Genomic DNA, 22,468 nt, shown 5'->3' with positions numbered 1-22,468 from the left:
CCCCAGCTAAATTAAATTACTTTTAATTTACAGGTATTTCTTAGTCCATCTTAATATGCCCTGTACCTAAAATATGCCCATTTGTTTTCCCACACACTGTTGCTTCAGCTACATAGTGCTTTCTTTTTCTTCAGGACTCAGTAATGTTTTTGAAGCCTTTCCTAATTCTATAGAATTGTGTTGGATATTCCCATAGCATCTATTTTTGCCTTAAATGTTAATTATAATTTTATTTTCCTTTTTTAACTTATTTTTATTTATTTATTATTACTTAATGAATTGTATTACATTTATAGGTGTACAAGAATCATCACAAACAAATTTTAAAGCATTTCCATCCCAAACCCTCAGTGCATCCCCCCACCCCTTAATGTTAATGATCATTTTAAATTGCATTTATTCCTTTTGCTTCTATATAAACATAAAGTCAGGGATATCTATAATGTAGCACATTGTCTGAGACAAAAATTATTGGATAAATAAGTGAAAATTAATTGGATGCAAAATCAAGTTAAAAATTCAAATCATGCTTGTCTTAATCCAAGGATTAAAACTATTGCATAAAAGTAATAATAACTGGTATCCTTAATGGAACACCCAGTACATGAAAATTGATATGCAAAGCAAAAGTTAATACTGGCTGATATTATCAACTGAACAATTACTATATGTCAATTTTCATGCACAGCACTTTATCAGCACTATCTATCTGATTTCAATTGCAATTCAAATCTAGAAGAGACAAGGTTCCAAGCACAGTCTTCGTTATCTTGGTTCAAATCCCAACTTCCCTAAACTTTGCTAGCTGTGAAGCATTAATCAAATCAGTGGAACATGAATTCTCTGAGCCTCAGTTTCCTCATCTGCAAAACAAATATAAAATAATTTTGATATGACGACAAAATGAAAGTGTGTCTGTATTATGCCTATGTCTAATAGGTATGCCATAGATAATATTTATTACTATTCTCATTTTTCAAATGAAACTGAGACATATAAAGATATTGTGAACTAAAGTTTGGCACTTGCCATCAGCCTCTACTGCAGCTGCCCACCTGCAGCAGCCCCTGAGTAAAGCTCAGGGTGGAGACCAGGAATGAGGCACTCTGCTCTGGGAAAACTGGAAGAATAGGTTTTCAGTAGTTAGATATTTTTAGAAGATGTTATGAGCCCAATCCTTGCATCTCCTCATATCTATAAAAACACTAAAATCTTTCAGTGATGCCTGATGTCTGTGACTAATAGCAGCCTTCACAAGACAAGCAACAAACTTCTGTGAAATGTGTGCGTGGCTCCATGTAACCTCCCTCTTTACCTTTATGACTTATATCTTGATATTTCCCCCTTTCCTCTTTGAGATATCTGAAATAATGCCTCCTGGGCTGTAGTTAGTGGACAAAATAAAAGATGTCCTGTGTGAGAACAGCCACTCCCAAGGGTGGGCCAGTGAGCCCTGAGTGAACTCAGGAAAGAAACAAAGACTGGCCCCCAGCTGAGATGCATATCAAAGGAGTGATTCCAGTAAACCCAGACCTTTAGTCTTCTCTAGAAACTGGTTTTCTGTAAATTTGATTATCTCTAAATCTTTTGTTCCTACTACCTTCCTTTTGTGTCAAAAACTCATATATGCTAACCTACCCCCCCCCCCCCCCCCCCCCCCCCCGCCTCACTTCCTTGGAGCAGTTTCTCAGGGTGACCTGAAATGCTGTCTCCCAGGCTTAAGTCCTAATTTCACCCCCAAATAAAACTTAACTCTCAACTTTTAGGTTGCATTTTTTTTTTTAGTTGACAATATGTAGAAAGTCAAGTAACTAACATAGTACATTCTGCATTCAACTCATCCTTTCCCATTTCACTCTTTGGTGTTCATCTAGTAATTCACACTTTTAGATGACAGTGTAATTGACATTAGAGGAGAGAATGGAGTGAATGAAGAGAAGGATGCTACCACAGAAATGTTATTGAGGAAATATAACTCAAAGTTCATAATTTTATAGTGAACCTACAGACTGAACAGTAAAAAAGCGTTTGCATGTTATAAAAATATAAACACTTGACTTGATCTAACCAAAATTCTGATGTTACTGTATTGAGGGAGATGGTGCTGAGGGGAATGAGAGGTATTTTGAAAAAATAGCTCCTATCTGCCATGACCCAGAAAGTTCATGGGAGAAGATTCCCAGATTTCCCATTGTGGCACAGCGGAAACAAATCTGACTAGTAACCATGAGGTTGTGGGTTTGATCCCTGAACTCATTCAGTGGGTTAAGGATCCAACATTGCTGTGAGCTCTAGTGTAGGCCAGCAACTGTAGCTCTGATTTAAGCCCTAGACTGGGAACCTCCGTATGTCGTGAGTACGGCCCTAAAAAGCAAAAGAAATAAAAAAATAAAAGAAGGAAAATTCCCAAAGATGAAGATTAAACAACACACTACTGGACAAACAATGAGTCAAAGAAGAAATCAAAAAATATCTTGAGACAGGGAGTTCACGTCATGGCTCAGCAGAAATGAATCTGACTAGCATCCATGAGGACACAGGTTTGATCCCTGGCCTCGCTCAGTGGGTTAAGGATCTGGCATTGCTGTGAGCTATGATGTAGGTTGCAGACGTGGCTCAGATCTGGCATTGCCATGGCTGTGGTGTAGGCCAGTGGCTACAGCTCTGATTCAACTCCTAGCCTGGGAACTGCTATATGCCTCAGATGTGGCCCTAAAAAAACCAAAAAAAAAAAACAAAAAACAAAAAAAACCACTTGAGACAAATGAAAATGGAAATACAACATACCAAAACTTATGGAATAGAAAAAAAAAGCATTTCTAAGAGGAAAGTTCATAGTGATAAATGACTACATTAAGAAAAACTAAAGAGCTAAACAACTTTACATCTCAAGAAACTAGAAAAGAAAAATCTAAACCCAAAGTTAGTAGAAAGAAGGAAAGATCAGAGAGGTAATCAATGAAAGGGACTAGAAAGACAATAGAAAAGATAAGAGCTGGGTTTTTTTGAAAAGACAGAGTAGACAAAATCTTTAATTAGACTTACCAAGGAAAAAAGAGAGACAAACATTTAACTAGACTTACCAAGAAAAAGAGAGAGGACTTAAAATTAGAAATGAAAAAGATGACATTGATACTACACAAATACAGATTCAAACTGGAGTTCCCGTCGTGATGCAGTGGCTAACGAATCCGACTAGAAACCATGAGGTTGCCGGTTCCATCCCTGGCCTTGCTCAGTGGGTTAAGAATCCAGCGTTGCCATGAGCTGTGGTGTAGGTCACAGATGTGGCTTGGATCCCACGTTGCTGTGGCTGTGGCATAGGCCAGTGGCTACAGCTCCAATTAGGCCCCTAGCCTGGGAACCTCCATGTGCTATGAGAACAGCCCTAGAAAAGACAAAAAGACAAAAAAAAAAAAAAAAAAAAAAATAAGATTCAAACCAACTATTTTCCAACATATTGGACAACCTAAAGGAATTAGATTAAGTTATCAGAGTTATCAAACAGAATGTTATTAGCATAAAAAACAAACATATACATCAATGGAACAGAATAGTGAGCCCATAAATGCACAAATGGATATATGGTCAACTAATTTATGACAAGGGAACTGAGAAGGGTCAGTCTCAGAGTTCCCATTATGGCTCAGTGGTAATGAACCCCACTAGTATCCATGAGGATGTGGGTTTGATCCTTGGCCTCCCTCAGTGGGTTAAATATCCTGCATTGCTCTGACTGTGGTATAGGCTGGCAGCTGTAGCTCCCATGCTTCAACCCCTAGCCTGGGCACTTCTGTATGCCACAGGTGTGGCCCTAAAAAGAAAAAAAAAAGGGGGGGGGTCAGTCTTTTCAATAAATGGTATAAGGAAAACAGGACCACTCTCCTCATGCCATACACAAAAAAAATCAGCTCAAGATGAATTAAAGATTTGAACATAAAACCTGAAACCATGAGAGTCCTAGTAGAAAACAGGGAATAAATTCCTTGACATAAGCCTTGGCAATGATTTTTTTTTAACTTGACTCCAAAAGCAAAAGCAACAAAATCAGAAATAAACAAGTGGGGGTACCTCAAATGAAAATATTGCTACTTAACAAAGGAAATCATCAACAAAATGAAAAGACAACCTACAGAATGGGATAAAATATTCACAAATCATATATCTGATAAGTGGTTAATATCTAAAGTATATTAAAATATATATCTAAAATATTCTTTAAAACCCCTACAACTCAGCAGTCAAAAACAATATGATTTTTAAATGGGAAGAGGAACTGAATGGACATTTTTTCTGAAGGCATACAATGGTCTACAGGTGTATTAAAAAGATGCTAAACATTACTGATTATCAGGGAAATATGAATCAAAGCCACAATGAGATTTCACCTTACACCTGTTAAAGGGGCCATCACCAAAAAGACAAGAGATGACAAGCATTGGTGAGGATGTGGAGAAAAGAGTTTTTGTGCTCTGTTGGTAGGAATGAATGAAATCGGTGCAGCCACTATGGAAAATAGAATGGAGTTTCCTCAAAAAAATTTAAAATAAAGCTACCATATGATCCAGCAATTCCACTTCTGGGTACTTCTGAAGGAAATAAAATCATTCTGTATGGGAGAGATACAGGCACCCCCATGTTCATTCATCATTGCTTACGATAGCCAAGACATGGAAACAACCTAAATGTCCACTGAGGGATAAATGGATAAAGAACATGTGAGCTGTAAAACCTACTATTTTTCATCTACAAAAAAGAAGGAAATTCTTCTCTTTGGGACAACATGGATGGATCTTCCAGGCATTACACTAAGTGAAATAAGTCAGACAGAAAGACAAATACTGTATGATTTCACTTCTATGTGGATTCTGAAAACAACAACAACAAAAAAAAACCTCATAGAGAACAGGTTAGTGTTTCTCAGAGGCGGGTGGGGTGGGTCAGGAGAGGACAAAATGGGTAGAAGTGGTCAAAAGGTACAAATTTCCAGTTATAAAGAAGCCCTGGGTGTGTAATTACAGCATGGTGACCATAGTTAATAATACTATATTACATATTTAAAGCTGATAAGAACTTGGATCTTAAAAGTTCTCATCACAAGAAAAAAGGTTGTAACTATGTGAGGTGACCGATGTTAACTAAACCTATTGTGATTGTCATTTCACAATATATACATATACATAAGTTATTATGCTATACACCTTAAAATACAATGTTATATGTCAATTATATTTCAATAAACCTGAAAAGTTAGGACTTCCCATTGTGAGACAGTGGAAGCGAATCTGACTAGGAACCATGAGGTTGCAGGTTCGATCCCTGGCCTCACTCAGTAGGTTAAGGATCCAGCATTGCTGTGAGCTGTGGTGTAGTTTGCAGACGCGGCTTGGATCTGGCGTCACTGTGGCTCTGGCCTAGGCCAACAGCTCCAATTAGACCCCTATCCTTGGAACCTTAGTATGCCATGCGTGTGGGCCTAAAAAGACAAAAAAGATCAAAAAAAAAGTTAAACAATAAAGTTTATAGGTTTGAATATAAATAAAGTCTAGGCAGAGCTGAAATTCTTGAAGGTCATGGGGAAGAGGACTTGAGTGTAGAAGAGGAGTAAAGGACTAGTATTTCCATTAGAAACACTGGAGAAATATTTGGCTTTATAAACATGGGCATGTGTTTGATTTGAAATAATTAAAATAGATTTTTTTCTCCATCTGGAATTTATACTGGTGAGTGGAGTGAGATAGAGATCTAACATCATAGTTTTCCAAATGCCTCTCCAGTTGTTATCTAGGCCAATTTTAATTACAGAAAAAAGAACTTCTCTCTCTTTTGCTTTTCTTCTCCTTTCCTTCTCACATTATTTTTTTTTTTCATGGAGCCCCAAGAAGCATAGAATTATAGAGTCATACACATACCCCATCCTTCTTATTCTTCAAGGCCAATGGCATGCCCTGAGGTAGTTTATCATACTTGTGTTCAAGTCACACATGGAATGATCAGAAACATCAGGTGCAATATCAGAACGAAGTTTGTAGAGGATTTTGATGATGGCCACATTGAGAACATTTGCTTCACATAAATAGTTCCTAGACATTTCCAGGTTCTCACCATTTAATGTGAAGTAAAATAGTCAATAACCACATGCGAAAGTATTCTACATCTTTGGAGGGAAATGCAAATTAAAACCACAATGAGATACCACTACACACTCACCTGAATGACTGAAATTTTTTTATCAGATACAGTTGATTTACAATGCTGTACCAATTTCTGCTATACAGTAAAGTGACCCAGTCATACATACATGTTTATTCCTTTTCCTATGTTATCTTCCATCATCATATATCCAAGAGATTGGATATACTTCCCTGTGCTACACAGTAGGACCTCATTGCTTATCCATTCTAAATGTAATACTTTGCATCTACTAACCCCAGACTCCCCATTTATCCCATTCCCTTCCCCTTCCCCCTCCCCCTTGGCAGCCACAAGTCTGTTCTCTGTGTCTGTGAGTCAGCTCCTGTTTTGTAGATAGGTTCATTTGTGCTGAATGACTAAAATTTAAAAGACTGATAATACCCAGAGTTCCCGTCATGGCACAGCAGAAACAATCTGACTAGGAACTGTGAGGTTGCAGGTTCAATCCCTGGCCTCAATCAGTGAGTTAAGGATCTGGTGTTGCCGTGAGCTATGGTGTAGGTTGCAGACGTGGCTCAGATCTCATGTTGCCATGGCTGTGTCATAGGCCAGCAGATGTAGCTCCAATTTAACCCCTCTGTATGCTGCGGGTGCGGCCCTAAAAAAGCAAAACAAATAAATAAATAACCACTAACACCGAATGTTAATAAGGATTTGTAGCAAATGGAATACCCATACATTGATAGTAGGAATGTAAAATGGTACAACGTCTGTAAAAATTTTCCGAAAGTGTCAAATGAAATTAAACATACATCTCTCCCTAAATTCAGCAATTTCACTCCTAGATCTTGAGTCAAGATAAATTAAAATGTAAGTTTGCAATAAGATGTGTAATATTCAAGTTACTTCATTCATAATAGCCCCGAACTGGAAGCAGCCCAGGTGTCCATTAATAGTGTAAATAAACTACGGTTTGTTCATATATGAAATACTCCTCAGAAATTTAAAAAAAGAGAGAGAGAAAAGCCTACTGATATAAACAACATAGGTGAATCTTAAAAACATTTTGATGATTGAGAAAAGCTGTTAGGGGCTTACTTGTGCCCCATCAACACCCAAATTCATATATTGAAGTGCTATAAGTAGTAATATCTCTGTTTGTGACTGCATTTGGATAGAGTGCCTTTCAAGAAGTAATTGAGGGAAAATGAGGTCTTATGAGTGAACCTTAAAGCAATATTCTGGTTCTCTACAAGGAGAGGAAATTAGGAGTTCCCATTGTGGCTGAGTGGAAAATGAACCTAACTAGCATCCGTGAGGACACAGGTTCAATCCTTGGCCTCACTCAGTGGGTTAAGGATCCTGAGTTGCCATGAGCTATGTTGTAGGTCACGAATGTGGCTCAGATCCCACGTTGCTGTGGCTGTGGTGTAGGCCAGCAGCTACAGTTCCGTTTCAACCCCTAGCCTGGGAACCTCCATATACTGTGAGTGTGCCCTCCCCCCCAAAAAAGTGGAAATTAGGACACAGACAACACAGAGACAGAGGGACAACCATGTAAGGACACAGCAAGAATGTAGTCATTTGCAAGCCAAAGAAAGAGGTCTCAGAAGAAACTAAATTTTCCAACATCTTGATCTCAGACTTTTAGCCTTCAAAACTGTGAGAAAAGTCATGTCTGTTGTTTACACCATCCATCTGTGGTCATTTTTATGGCGGCCCCAGCAGACTAACACAAGTCTTCCACAAAAGAATACACCTAATATTATTCCAATGTGATGGAATTCCAAACAGGCGAAACAATTTTAGGGTGAAAAAAAAATCAGAACCACAGTCGCCTCTGAAGGATGAAACTGGGCATGAACTAATTGGGAAGGAGGCACATGCTGGAAGTTTCAGGGGGTGATGATAAAGAGATTTAGGTTACACAAACACATGCCTTTGTCCACACTCATGAATGTTCACTTAGGATTTGTGCATTTCACTCCATATAAATGCTACATCAAAGGAGAAAAGCCATAAACAATCAACAGGCCCCACTTCCTACATAAGAAGTCATAATGTTCCTGTTTCTTCCTTGCCACTTCAATTATAGACCCAAGCACTGGCGGTACCGTTGCATTTTATGTTTTTCACTTGGATGTTTGCTAAAACCCACCAAGATGAAATTCCCTGGCTGACATGCCTCTGGCTGGGCTCATCAGCCAGGAGAGATTAGTTAAAGAATGAAGCTGAGTTGAGAAGAGACTTAACTTTTTATTCCCTGAGTGGGAGAAGAAAAAAAAAAGCTCAGTTGTTCCACTGGCCAAAAGATTTTCTGATCCTCAACAGATGTACATTTGATGAGTTAAAAAAATATATATGAATCTGTAATATTCAGTGTCCTGAGCTGAACATTATTGGAATGAGATATGCTAATTCTCCAAATTATTTGAGGAGCAAAGAAATAGAAATTTGCATGAGACTAGGTGGTAGAGAATCTGGACCTGCTCATGTTCTGGCTTCCTTAAGGTGGAAAATGAGGAAGCCTCTGGATTTGGGCTCGAAGCTCAGGTACCTTCTTTTTAAAGGGGAAGAACAACTCCAGTGTTCTGACCTAGGTCTTCCTGCCTTGGGTTGTCTAGCCTGTAATCTAGACAACAACACTCTACTTGTTGAAAAATTCTACCCTTTGTGCCTTTGGGGAGGTTCCTGTTAATTCCTCAGATCACCTTAGGGCATCAGCTGCACCATCTTCTTGGCACTTTGACTCTTTTTGACCCAAATATCAAGTCCAGTTGCCTCTCAGTCAAAGCCTTTTTACATCATGAAGCCTTCTCATTCAACCAGGAGTGAGTGGGTGGGACACCATGGCTAAGGGAAGCCCACAGGGTTATGGCTGACAAATCTGATCTTAGAAGAGGAAAACAAACAGAAGTCTTGAATCTATGAGGTCTGGGATGAGGCTTAATATAGGATTTTTATTTCTATTACTAAAATTCTCCAATTGTCAGCTTTTGGAATAAATCTGAAAAAAACAAATGTGCTTAGATTGCAACATAATAGCAGTTCTGAAGAAATCTCCTTCTCTCTGAACTCCTCATTTTTCTCCTATAAATAAAATATTTTTGAAAACATTGCCTAGAGAGAGTTACTGTTGTGGCTTAGTGGAAGCGAATCTGACTAGCATCCCTGAGGATGTATGTTCAATCCCTGGCCTCACTCAATGGATTAAAGATCTAGTGTTGCTGTGAACTGTGGCATAGGTCACAGATACAGCTTGGATCCCTTGTTGCTGTGGCTGTGGCGTAGGCTGGCAGCTACAGCTCTGATTTGACCCCTAGCCTGGGAACCTCCATATGCTGTGGGTATGGCCCTAAAAAGACCAAAAAAATAAAAATTGCCTAGAATTGATGGGAATTTCAATGTGATCTTCAAGATGAAGGCTGCTCTAAAGAAGTGGAATAAATCCCAGTCTCCATTGGAAAGAGCCCACCATTGTCTATCTAATCAGTCTGGTTATACTTTGAAAGACTCTTTATGAGGTCCTCCCAGACGCAAATCCTTTCTTCTAGGCCCTATTTTTTTTTTTAATAAAGGATATTACAGAGAAGTATACTCTGAATTCCTTTCCTGTCTTTCTAAGAATAATATTCCATAACTACATAAGTAGAGCCACACATAAATAAACCCTTAAAACCTTACAAACTGACTGATATGTAGTATTTATGTCAAAAAAAGTAAAATAAGCAATATTAATATTGCTTCCTGAAGGTTTATCTATCTATTTTGGTTTTTTGGTTTTTAGGGCCTCACCCGCGGTATATGGAAGTTCCCAGGCTAGGGGTCAAATTGGAGCTATGGCTGCCAGCCTACACCACAGCCACAGCAACATGGGATCCGAGCCACATCTGAGATCTACACAACAGCTCACGGCAATACTGGACCCTTAACCCACTGAGCAAACACAAGTCCTCATGGATATTCATCATGTTTGTTACTGCTGAGCCATGATGGGAACTTCATGAAGTTTCTAATCACTGTATTATCCTGTCCAGTTTCTGCACTCTGATGTGACAGAACCTCAAAGACAGTCTATTCCTCAATGTGTTTTTTTTAATTTCATTTCTTTTCGCCTGGTCATTCTCTACTTCACATAGACTTTCATTAAACATCTTTCTCCCAGCTATAGATAATAATTGATCCCTCCACTAACCCCTTTTCATATCTTTCTGTTGCTTAGATTCAGGGAAATACAAAGCCCATTAATTCTCCCAACAAAATAACTGTGCTATGATGCTTTATCTCGGCCAAAATCAACAGGGCCTGGAAAATTCTAGAAATAGAAATGACCTAATCAGTAACATAGGGCAATATAATCTAAGCCCCTAGAAGTAAATATATGAAGAGTCTTTGAGCTCAATTATATTCTTGATCACATTTTTCATTGACTAAATATTGTTTCTCAGGATACAGCATTATTGAAAGAATGAGAAATGTCCATGAAAACAATTCTTTCATGTTCAATCTCTCATACCCCTTTAAATTCCAAGCTAATGGAAAAATAATAATTTGATGCACACTGAATTTCAGCTAATCTCACAAAGGGAGCTTTTGAGCTGTTGAATCAATATAATAAGACTGTACACGTCTCAATCCAATTTCCAGAAGACATTAATGTAGTAAGTCTCGATGTGTATATGCTGATGGACGAGATACAATTCCCTTTTGTGGGGAATCAATTTAATAGATGACTGAAGGTTATATCCTCTGAATATTCATTCGATAATACCACAGTGCTCATAAGAAATGCAAGCTGTGACCGTGGTTCATCCAAGTTTTCATCTTTAGAAAATCTAAACTTATCGGATCACTCCACACATCTCTCCAGACCTTTCTCTACAGGGTTGGAGGCAAAGGGAACATGGGTTGTTAAATGCATTCATCATTACACCTTCACAATAACTTCACAAATGCAATGTCTGTAATAAATCCAAACGTAATTTCACATATGTTTTTAGAGGGTCAGTAGTAGTAAATATTCAAAATCAATCCATTGCAGTTTTCTCCCCTGAAAGTGCTAAAATGTGAAATGATTTCCTCCTAAAACTTAATCAGAACTTCATCCACCCTGCTAAAACTGTGTCACCACATACTTATTAGAGTGAGCAATAGAGCAGACATAAGCTGGTTAGGGTGGAATGACAATTTCCACCACTAAGGATTAATAACAAAGGAAAGAATTGACAATGCCTTATTCAAAATTGCCCAGGGTGGGGGGGGGATTTTTCTTAAAAAATACATCCGATAGAAGATAGGCTCTAAGAACCAATCTTGACCATATCTTTTCTAGGGAAATCAAATTGGCTATTCTATAGCTTGATCTAATGATACTTGAAAGGAAAAATACAATATCCCTTTTTCCCGTGAGCTTCTCCCCTAAAGCTATTAAGTTCATTTTTACCCAATGACGCATAAAGTAAATATCTATATCTAAAAGATAGATCTTAAAAGAAGGCTCAATACTGACAACAATAAGTAAAAATATTGGGGAAATTATCGCCCATGGTAAGATTTTTGAAAAAGGCTGAGAGAAGCATAAATATCCATTGAAAACTAGACAACCCTGGGGTATCACAGCCTGAGCACAAGGATGAGAAACATAAGTGATGAGAAAACCAAAACAGCAAAGTTCCTGTATGCTCAGCCATCATTAGTTAGGTGAGGAACCGATGTAGCTTATGTATACATGAATACATAACAATACAAATGTCTCATTATCTCAAATATTCCCAGGTCTATTAGGAGAAAGATGCCAACCTGGAAGTTTTATTTATTTTTAACAGCTTTACTGAGGTGTAATTAATATGAGACCAAAGAGACCAAAGTGCGTCTCTTTGATATATCCAATTTGACAGGTTTGAAATATGCAGACAGCCATGAAACCATCACCATTACCAAGGTAATAAACATGTCCATGAAAGTTTTCTCCTGCTCCCTTGGTAATTTAAAACAGCCAGAAATGGGGAGTTCCCATCGCGGCACAGCAGAAACGAATCTGACTAGGATCCATGAGGATGCAGGTTCTATCCCTGGCCTTGCTCAGTGGGTTAAGGATCCAGCCTTGCTGTAAGCTGTGGTGTAGGTCGCAAACACGGCTTGGATCCGGCATTGCTGTGATTGTGGTGTAGGCCAATGGCTAGAGCTCCAATTTGACCCCTAGCCTAGGAACCTCCATATACCATGTGTGTGGCCCTAAAAAGCAAAAAAAAAAAAAAGTTAAAAAAATAAAACAACCAAAAATACAATTACTCTGAGGAACTCAGGTAAATAAGTGTGCTTAGAGGAGTATTAGCATGTGTATGGTTTCACAGTACAGAACAAATGGTTTATATTTTGTAGATTTCAGAAACCCCCTGTGTAGGAGAGCAGGTAAGCATACAGCAGCACAGTACAAGTAACTTCGTAAAGATGTTCCCAATAAAATACCTTTTGATATACACATGTTTAGTATCTGCTTAAAGTGGATAAGTGAAGCATTCCCAAGCTGGTTTATACAACTAACCCTAAAGAGACAGGACGTATAACTTCCCACCTGATACTAAAAAGTGAATTCCTTTCTCTTTCCAAGTTCAAGAATATTCATCTATAAACTTTCTGGGAAAGATTAGCCAATCTGTGAAAATTCAGTATCATAATTTTAATTTCATCATATAACACGTATGAATTTTTTTTTTAAAACCCACATAAACAATAAAAACTGTTTTACCTGTTGACTTCCTATTTGAGGAACTTTCATTGCAAAGGCCTTGCAGCTAGTTTCAGAAACATGTACTCACCTATCCATGTGTTATTAAACATAATGAACCTACCAGCTTGGGAGTGGCCAGAAAAGAGACTGACACACATCACTTTCTGTTCCCAAGCTCACAGAGACACACTCTTCATCAACCTGAGATGTGATCAGGGTTTCTCCATCAATGTTCAGGCAAAATTTTTGGAACCAGCCAAAATATGAATTTCATCCCTCTCCACACTCCCATCCAGCAAGTCTATAAAAATACTTGGAAATTACAGTGTCCATCAGAAACCTAGAAATTTACAGTGTCCATCAGAGAAACAGACCAAAACAGAGGAAGGCTCCATTTTACTTCAGCAGAGCCTCATTGGAGAACTGCTTTGGAGCTAGACATTTTGTATATCATGTGATCCTTCATATATCTGGAGATCTGAGAATCTATAGCTCCCCAGTGGGGAGGGTGTTTGCAACAAAGGAGGAGGAGTTCCTGTTGTGGCTCAGCAGGCTTAGGACCCCATGTAGTTTCTGTGAGGATGCAGGTTCAACCCCCGGCCTTGTTCAGTGGGCTAAGGATCCGGTGTTGCCACAAGCTGCAGCATAGTTCATAGACATAGCTCTGATCCAGCATTGCTGTGGCTGTGCCATAGGCCTCAGCTGTCCATATGCCGCAGGAGCAGCCATTAAAAAAAGAAAGAAAGAAAAGAAGAGAAAGTGATCCTTGAAACTCAAAGTAATGCAATCTCATCCTCCCGGATCCTAAAATAAATTTTGGAAACCATGTTATAACAAAAAAGAAAAAAAAAAAGGAAAGAAATGTTTCTAAAACGTCTTGGAGTTCTCAGTGAGATGAAAGGAGATGTAGCTTATGTGAAAAAAGAAGCAGAAAGAAATAGGAGAATGAACAGGATTTAAAGACAACAAGATAAGAAAGTAGGGTAAAAATAGAACAGGTTAAAGTAAGAAAACAATACATGATAAATAAAAAAGTAGAGGCAGAAATCAAAACCTAGAATTACAGTTTCAATTCAGTAATTGATGAGAACAGATTTGAGAAGTTATTTCAGAATGCAGAAAAGAATAAATATTAAAATGTTGAGCCAATAATGAAAAAAAAATGTTGCATCCATTATAAGAAGCCTAGATATCCATAAGGAAGCTAGAAGAGAATAAGAAGAAACAAGAAATTAGAAACAAAGCAGTAGCCAAAAGTATAGCAAAAAACAGTCTTCCCAAACTAAACCAAAACCATGTGTGAATAGATATTTACCATATACATATACAAGTCATTATTGGGCTCTCCTACAAAATACACCGGGGTTAAATGAACCAGAAAGGGCAGACCCTTGCTTTGGGGCTGATTGCAGAAACAGACAGACAGTAGCGTGAATAGTATGTGACAGGGGATTTGCCATAGTTAGGAGGTCAGGGTTTCCCTGAGGAAGTCATGTTTTCAGTGAGGTCTGAGGGACAGACAGAGTTAACCAGAGTCCCAGTCATCAAGAATAGCATAAGCAAAGCTCTTTAGTCAAAGAGAGCACAGCATGGTTGAGGAACTATAGGAAGGTCAATGAAACTGGGGCAGAGTTAAGAGGAATGCAGATGAGATGTAGGGAGGGGTTAGACCATCTAGGACTCTGTAGGTAAGAGACTTCAACCATTTTTTTTTGCACCATGACCTTCAGTAAAAAATGCTTTCTACATCATAGCCCCATACACAATACCCATATGTACACATATAGATCAATTTGCTGGATCATGAAAGAGTTTTTTAAAAACCATAAAATAGATCAGAATACTCTAAGACCTATCAGAATGCCCACTGTAAGAGTAGGCAATGGTTCCTGAAATCCTTTGTTTAGATTTACGTACATTATATGTCTTATATGTGTGTGTGTGTGTGTGTGTGTGTGTGTGTGTGTGTATATTTCATCTATATAATTATTTTAATGCTTACATGATCTAAAAATTGGCTTCATGACTCATCGATGGATCCCCACCTGCTTTTTGAAAAATTCTATGGTAAATCCATGTTAGATATTTTATTCTTTATCTAAAGTCATTGAGGTAATTAAAGCAGATACATGAGGAGAACAAAATTTGAATTTGGGGGGAAAACAGTTTCTCTGGCTACAGTGTGTAGATTTGTAAAGAAGGTAGTCAAAGGCTCTTATACAAGTTGAGGGTCCAAGTAAGAGATAACAGTTGCTTGACCACGGAGGGTGGCGGAGGAGAGCATGAAAGATTCCAGAGCTGATTAGGAGGCCAAAACTCAACAGTATTTTGTGATAAGATAAATATGGAAACAGTTGTCAGAGATGACTCTCAGGTTGAAAGTTGTCTAGAGTGAAATATTGAAAAGAAACTCAAGAGTGGCAAAATATTGGACTTAAACAAGAGTAAACAAAACCATCTAATGAAAAATCCTCCAGAAAACACGTTACTAACAGAGAAATCAAAACTGGGTTGGCTTCAAACTATTCTCTTACAATATGAAATGCCAAGAGGCAATGAAAAAATAAACCACAGAATATTGAAGGGAAAAATTTGGTGAGCTAAAGATGTTATGCTAAGCCAACCTGTCATTCAGGCATGAAAGAAACAGAAAGTTATTATAAAATACAGACATATTGAGAAAAATGTGTCATCTGCAATTGGGGGGAAAAAAGCACTTGAAGATATGCTACTTCCAGGAGATAAATCCAAATTTAAAAATCATGAATAAGAAGGTCATAGCAAAAAAGAGAAAAAGAGAGAGAGAAAGACAGAAAGAAAGGGAAAGGGAGAAAGAGAGGAAGGAAGAATAGGAAGAAAGAAGAGAAAGAGAAAGTGAGAAGGAAGAAAAGATTAATAGTTGGTACTGAAACCAATTAAAATAGAATTGAGTTTGAACGATTATTAAAAATAAGATAAAACTGAACAAAAAACAAATTCCTGAAAGGAAAGAGATGTATAATATAAAAAATAATGAAATTACAACAATGAGGAAATGAAATATAAATTATATTAAAAGGGGAGATGATTAAAACCATGCTAAATTCCTCACCTAACCACAGGGAAAGAACAACTCACAAGATGTGAATGTACTAAATTCTGATGTTTAGGAAGCTTGGAGTATATTTCTGAGTAAACATAAGTAGAGCCAGGAGTCAAATGTAAAACACAATGTAAATCTTCAAAATCATTGAATTTTAAAAATTTACAGTGATGTCAAAAATAGTTAAAAATAGTCAAAACTGGAAAAAGAGAATGGATGTATAAAAAAACAAAAAGAAAAAAAAAAGCCAAACTTAACACAAGACAGAAAACATCAAACATCACTTATGAAAAAAAAAAATAAGTTGAAGTTCCCATTTTAAAGATGAGGAATCTTAGTTTATTTTAAATTCAATTATAAACTCCTTACAAACTAAACATAAATGAAAGTTTAAAAAAAATTGCATACTAAGAACTATTTAAGTCCAAACAGTTTACCAGTGAGACCCTTCAAGTATCTAAGTTATAAAGATCAGCTTATTCTCACATTACACGTATTACTTTATAAAAAATAAATAAAAAGCCTTTCAATAAATTTTCTGAAGCCAACACAATTCTTGTGACACAGTGTAATGTATCAACACTTTTCAATGAGTCAAGACACATCGCTTGCAAAACACTGATTTAGAAAATAATAAGGATGAAAATAAAAATAGAAACTTTGGAAAAATGACCAAATTTATTTAGGAAGACAGTCTTTAAGATCTTATTTAAACCCCCCAAAGTCAGAAGACCAACACAGAAGAAAGAAAGTTTAAAGTAATTAAAATTTAAAATAATTAAAATAACTAAATTTGAAAAGAATAGAAATTGCTTTTAAATTTTCAAGAGATGGCTCTTTGTAAAACAAAGTACCCTTTGAAAAATTTAGCAGAAGAGAAAAACCACAAGCATAATTAGTAATGAGAAAGCATGTGTAATAAAGAAATATGGGGATATGGGGACATTTTAAATGATGAGAGAATGAATGCTTTGTACAAATATTCTATACAAATTTCTACATGAACTTTTTTTTTTTTTTTTTTTTTTTTTTTTTTTTTTTTTTTTTTTGCTTTTTAGGGCCACACCCTTGGCATATGGAGGTTCCCAGGCTAGGGATTGAATTGGAGTTACAGCTGCCAGCCTACACCAGAGCCATAGCAACATGGGATCCGAGCCACGTTTGTGACCTACACCACAGCTCATAGCAACATGGAATCCCCAACCCACTGATCGAGGCCAGGAATCAAACCTGCATCCTCATGGATACTAGTCAGAATTTTTTCTGCTGAGCCACAACTGGAACTCCTATATGAATATTTTAATATAAAAAAATCTGAATATCTAATGTAATGGGTGGTTTATAATACAATATAAATGATCAAGATGACTCAGTAGGAATAAAATGCCTTACTAGGGCCATAGCTATGGATATCATTTTTCAAATTTGAAGAACTGTCTTTTAGAAAGGCTGTAGAATCCAACAGTTTTGTAAATGAAATCTTTCAAATGTCAGAGAACAAATATTTTTCATACTCCAGAATGCATTTTGAGTATTTTAAAATGTGGGATGATATTTTTAAAATATTTATTGAAAACAATATATTCCCGATATTAAAATTTCAACAAAATATAAAAGACTACACGAAAGCTGCACCATTTTGGTTATACACACTGGGTGGTGAGTAAGAAGGGACTCCTAGCAGGCCCAAATATTAACAGAACATTAACAACTACCATTTCAGCTTAGGGAAAGATAATGTCCTAATAAGGATTTAGACTAAAGCTCCTTTTAAAACAAAATATAACAAATTAAACACTCCAGCTGGAAAAAATTTAAGTGTAGGAGATGAAACTATAAAATAACCAGAAGAAAATTCAGAAACACATTTATGAAATTTTGGTGTGGGAAAGGCGTTTATAAGTATATTAACAGAGAAAACCAGAAGGAAAAGTCTTACCAAGTCTTAAAAGACTTGGTATTTTATTCTTTTGGCCATAATTTTTCCTCTTCACTAAAGTTATATCCTTCTGACTGGGACTATTATATTATTCTTACTAATAATAATAATTTGCTTAAGTCTAGGATTTAGTAACAGCAATCACTACCCTAATTACACTTCAGCTTTCCAAACTGAGTAAATAACTGAATTTAAGATAAAGATTTTATAGGTAATAAAGCAAGAACAAAATCATACTAGAGCAAATAGACTATATAAAAATTACAGTTGCCAGCACCAAAGACTAAATTAAAAGAATCATAAACTATGAAAATATCTGTAACAGATATCACAAAGTGAAAATATCCTTAATAAAATAAAATCCTCTATAAAATTTCCAACGAGGCAATAAACTATGACTTATTCACAAAGAATTACTAGCTGATGAAATAGTTTTCATGGGGAAGTGGTTCTGATTTATTTTTAAATGGAAAACGAACACAAAACTATATACCAATAAACAGATGTAGACACAGATATACTTCAATTCTAAAACTATATGCTCATATTTATACATATATAGTACATAAATTTATATTAATATATTTAAATGAAAACCCTTTAAAAATGTGGTAAGTTAAGATGGCAGAAAGCCATGAAATTCATGAATTTTTTTTTTTGCTGGTGGTGGGAAGAGTGGACCATGCCTGTGGCATGTGGATGTTTCCAGGCCAGGGATCAAACTCTCACCACAGCAATGACCTGAGCCACAGCAGTGACAATGCCAGATCCTTAACCCACTGCACCACAAGGGAACGCCTATGGTCTTCATTTTTGTAGTTAGCTTGCCTTTGCTTATTCATGTTGACCTTCTTGTTGAAGACCTTGCCTTTCTAACTTCAATGCTGGATGCCACCAGGTCACTCTTTAAAGAGCTCCCCCAAAACTATATATAGTAAAATCATCATCTCCACAGTTAACACATCATGTTCCATTCATCGTCTCCCTGGGCAGTGGGAGGAACTGGTGGCTGACAAAGTCCATGGAAGGGCATCATCTAGCAGGTCGGTCCTCTGGGCCAGCACTGAGCCTGACCTGTGTCTGATTTTGCTCTGCCATGTCTTTCTCTCTGTTTCATGGTGATAACTAAATTCTGGCTCTGATAGGAATGAGATTTCATATAATCCCCTAAAGAAAACCGCCAACCTCACGGTAAGAGCAATTAAAAGCATTTGGAAAGTACTATGTGGCTTTTATTTCATAGCAGGATAGATTGCAGTTAGATTCTTAATTGTATTAGTGAATCAAAAACTGCATTGTGTCCTTTTTTTTTTTTTTTTCCTTCTCTAAGACTTCACACTTCCACTTTTAAAATGTGTGTGGTTTTCATTTCTCACTACCTGTCCATCTCTTAGGATCTGGCTCAGCAGCTGCCTTACTGAACTTACAGTCCCTAGAACCATAAGTCAGGTCTCACTGCTGTTCTCAAAGGCCCTGGCTTCAGCCCCCTTTCTCCTTGCATTCCTTGTGGTTTTTTACCTATTCCCTCTTGAAGTCATTTTCTGTCAATCCCTGGGAGAAGCAGCCTTATCTCACACTCAACCTGTCTCTTTGGCGTCTGCTCTGGCCAACCCTTTCCCTTCAACATGGGCTTTTTTTCGCAAGATTGCAACCTTCGCTCCTTCTCTCAACTATGACTACTTCCTCCTCTGAAAAACTCATCAATTCTTTCTAATACTTCAGCTATCATTTCTACAAGAATGACTCCACATCCCTGGCCAACATTGATTCTCCTCTTGTGATGCATCTCCAAAGGCCCCATGGATGGTTCACACGAACATCCTACCATTGCTTCAAAGTCAAGAGACTGATCTTGAAATCCCCCATTTTCCCCAACAGTGGCTCACACCTGACTCCACTCCAGTTCACAGCCTCTCAAGCCTGATATCCCCAAGTCACCTTTGAAACTCTATTCAAAGCTCCTTTGTATTAGTCAGCTGGCTTATTGGGTGTTCTTAGCCTCGATGTTCTTACCTGTAAAATGGGGTTAAAGTGATCTTCTGTGGACATACTAGCTACAGTTTTTTTCTCACTCAGCCCAGGGTATGGCATATAAACACTCAGTAAATATCTGTGACTGATCAAAACAATGAATGAACAAATGGTTGAATTAATGTAACCCAAGGTTTTTTGTTTGTTTGTTTGTTTGTTTGTTTTAGGGATGCACGCACGGAATATGGAATTTCCCGGGCTAGGGGTCGAATAGAAGCTATAGCTGCCAGTCTACACCATAGCCACAGCAATGCAGGATCTGAGCCATGTCTGCATCCTATACCACAGCTCACAGCAATGCCAGATCCTTAACCCACTGAATGAGGCCAGGGATCAAACTCATGTTGTCATGGATACTAGTCAGGAGCTGAGCCACAACAGGAACTCCTGTTAGTTTGTTCTTTAAATGGCTGCACCCATGGCATATGGAGGTTCGCAGGCTGGGGACTGAATCCAAGCCTCAGTCGTGACCTACACTGCAGCTACAGCAACACTGATCCTTTAACATTGTGCTGAGCCAGGGATTGAACCCGAGCCTCTGCAGCAATCCAAGCCATTGCAGTTAGATTCTTAACCTACTGCATCACAGTAGGAACTCTGACCCAAGCTTCTTTTGAAAATACTATAGCATTTACTGTATGCCGTGTCATCCATTTGGCTCAGATGGTATATCACGCAGCCTTTTGTTAGGTACATTTTCTCTGTATGCATCCTGACTTTTTAAACAGTCATCCAGATTCTTGGGAGTAGGTCCCTTCTTTATCCTTCCTTGCGTTACTTCGGCGCCTCACAAAGTCATAATATCTGGCAGGTATGTGCTAGTGTTGGACTTTATATCCTGTTTATAAGTCTTTAGCGTACCAGCTAAATTTTTCCACTAAAGAGAATTGATGCATGTTATTTTGCAAGCCCATTTTGTTGAAGTTTTATTTATCCATTTTTAAAATCATGACTCACATCTCGGTTCAGAAACTAACACCAAACAGTGATTTTAATGACATGGTACAAGAGCATTTAGTCAAGCCTTCTCACTTTTCAGATTTGCTTCAGTTAAGCCATAAAATTCATTCCCTGTTGAATCTCAACAGCCAAGGGGATCTTCACTATGATATACGGAACTGAATCAAGCCACTTCCGGCTCTGTGAAACTCAACTCTGCTGTGGGGTTGCAGCTACAGATTGTACCAGAAATCTGGCATTTTCTTAACATTTATTTATTCCCGATGGTATTTTTACACTCAAGCAAACAACAACTCTGCTGTCTTTCCTCCTCATTTCTTAGGAAGGAAGACTTGCTCCCAGAAGGAAAAGCAAAGCAAAGCAGCAGTACCCACACACTAGCCGGTGTGACAATGATGACAAAAGGGAAAATACATACGTGTGAAACAGCATGGCCCCTGGGTTATCTGGTCTCTATGAAGAGGGTTTTTCTGTTGGCTTTGAGTGGGCAAAATTGCTGTATTACCCACAAAAATGTTTTCATTACCAGTTTCCCAGCAGGCTTTTACTCATAGCTCTAGCTTGACTCGTCTAAATATTGGCACAATGCATGGGCTAAGGTTTAACAAAATAGAAATGAATGAGTGATGGACACTTACCCCAATAAGGTTTTACATGTAAGAAGTCTCAGGTAACTGCCAGGGGCCAGACACATGAAATACAGACAAGACACAATGAATATAGCTGTCCTAGGCCAAAAGGCCCAGTATCTTTATTAGTCTGAGGGACTCTTTAATTCCCTTTTCTGGAATAAACTCCCCAGGGATGTGGCTTAGAGAAGTTGTGCTCCCTCATAACTTATTTCTAAAGTAATCCAAGGAGTTTCCATCATGGCTCAATGGTAACAAAACTGACTAGTATCCATGAGAAAGTGGGTTCAATCCCCAGCCTCACTCAGTGGGTTAAGGATGCAGTGTTGACCTGAGCTGTGGTGTAGATCCCAGATGTGGCTTGGATCCCACGTTGCTATGGCTGTGGGGTAGGCTGGAAGCCACAGCTCTGATTTGAGCCCTAGCCTGGAAATTTCCATATGCTGCCAGTATGGCCCTAAAAAAGACAAAAATTAAAAATAAAATTGGAGTTCCCATCTTGGCTCAGTGGTTAGCTAATCCAGCTAGGAACCATGAGGTTGTGGGTTCGATCCCTGGCCTTGCTCAGTGGGTTAAGGAACTGGCGTTGCCGTGAACTGTGGTGTAGGTCGCAGACGTGGCTCGGATCTGGCACTGCTGTGGCTCTGGTGTAGGACAACGGCTACAGCTCCGATTAGACCCCTAGCCTGGGAACCTCCATATGCTGTGGGTATGGCCCTAGAAAAGACAAAAAAAAAAGACAAAAAAAATAAAAATAAAATCACCCAATATAGAACTTTCTGTCCAAAGGGCACAAGAGGGTGACTATGAATGGATTCCTAAGAAATATCCCCATACTGGCTTTTTAGGGCAGGTGTAAAAAAGTACCACAAGCTGCCTGACATCAACAGAAATTTATTGTCTCAGAGTTCTGGAAGCCAGAAGTCCAAGATCAAGGTGTCGGCAGGGCCATGGCCTTTCTG

Source organism: Sus scrofa, chromosome 1 (genome assembly GCF_054392235.1).
Source record: "Sus scrofa isolate SSC_HxYL_T2T_F1_AM1 chromosome 1, Sscrofa_HxYL_maternal_Yorkshire_Landrace_v2.0, whole genome shotgun sequence".
Lineage (NCBI taxonomy): Eukaryota > Metazoa > Chordata > Mammalia > Artiodactyla > Suidae > Sus > Sus scrofa.
Note: the sequence above shows the minus strand (reverse complement) of the source record.